The following is an 858-nucleotide window of genomic DNA, read 5'->3' as shown; positions in this document are numbered from 1 at the left end:
TGCTTAGGAGGGTGGAGGGACGGCGCAGGAGAGGAAGGCCCTCTATGAGGTGGATTGATTCAGTGACTGGGATAATTGGGATGGGAGTGTCAGAGACAGTTCAGTTGGCACAGGACAGAGCAGGGTTTAGGGCTGTTGTACATAAGGTCTCTATGAGTCGCAGGCGACTCGATGGCACATAACAACAACAACAAACAAATGTCTGTGGACCTGTCCCCAGACTATCTCTTTAATATTTATTGATGCCAAAGAGACAAACCCCTTGGAACTGGGGCAGCTTAGGAAGTAATACGGTGAGCAGTGACACTGTGTTGATGAGGAAGGGAGCAGTGTTATATTTGGAGCAGAAGCAGGCCATAAGGTAGAGCACAATGGGAGCCATGTGAAGGAACTTTCGAGAAGAAGGGAACTGAAGCCCATAGTCCATGGGTCAGCAGCCGAGCTTTTTCTTGGTCAGGGGTCTCAAAGGGTGTTCATTTCACAAGTTGTGGATGACGTTGGTCAGGGTTCAAGACTACAGGGATGCTGAAGAAGGGGATGCTGGGTAGACCCACGTGCAGCAGTCCTACCAAGATGATGTAGGCCAGCCGTAGTCCCCGGCTGTTCGCCACTCGGGTATTGGGGTTTACATCACCGTGTGCCGCGCCAACAGTCATCCTGATAGCATCGGCCCCCCGGACCACAGGGCTGCTTTCTGCAGCTGTAGTCCTGGCCCGTGAACTTGAATCATCATTATCTGTTCCACTTCCCTTACTCCTCACACTGAATCTGTCAGCAAATTTTGCTCGCTATACACAGGGTCGCATACATTGCAGGCGGCTCAATGGCACGTAACAGTAATAACACACTACGACAGGT

At 51.2% G+C, this 858-nt stretch overlaps 1 pseudogene; it reads right to left on the bottom strand.

The window, feature by feature from the left end:
- Positions 1–229: 229 nt before the first annotated feature.
- Positions 230–656, bottom strand: LOC102845046 (annotated as a pseudogene).
- Positions 657–858: the final 202 nt, after the last annotated feature.

This window comes from Elephantulus edwardii, unplaced genomic scaffold, assembly GCF_000299155.1.
Source record: "Elephantulus edwardii isolate Elephantulus edwardi_28Jun2011 unplaced genomic scaffold, EleEdw1.0 scaffold00091, whole genome shotgun sequence".
Taxonomy (NCBI): Eukaryota; Metazoa; Chordata; class Mammalia; order Macroscelidea; family Macroscelididae; genus Elephantulus; species Elephantulus edwardii.
This window is presented reverse-complemented; position numbering and strand designations above follow the sequence as displayed.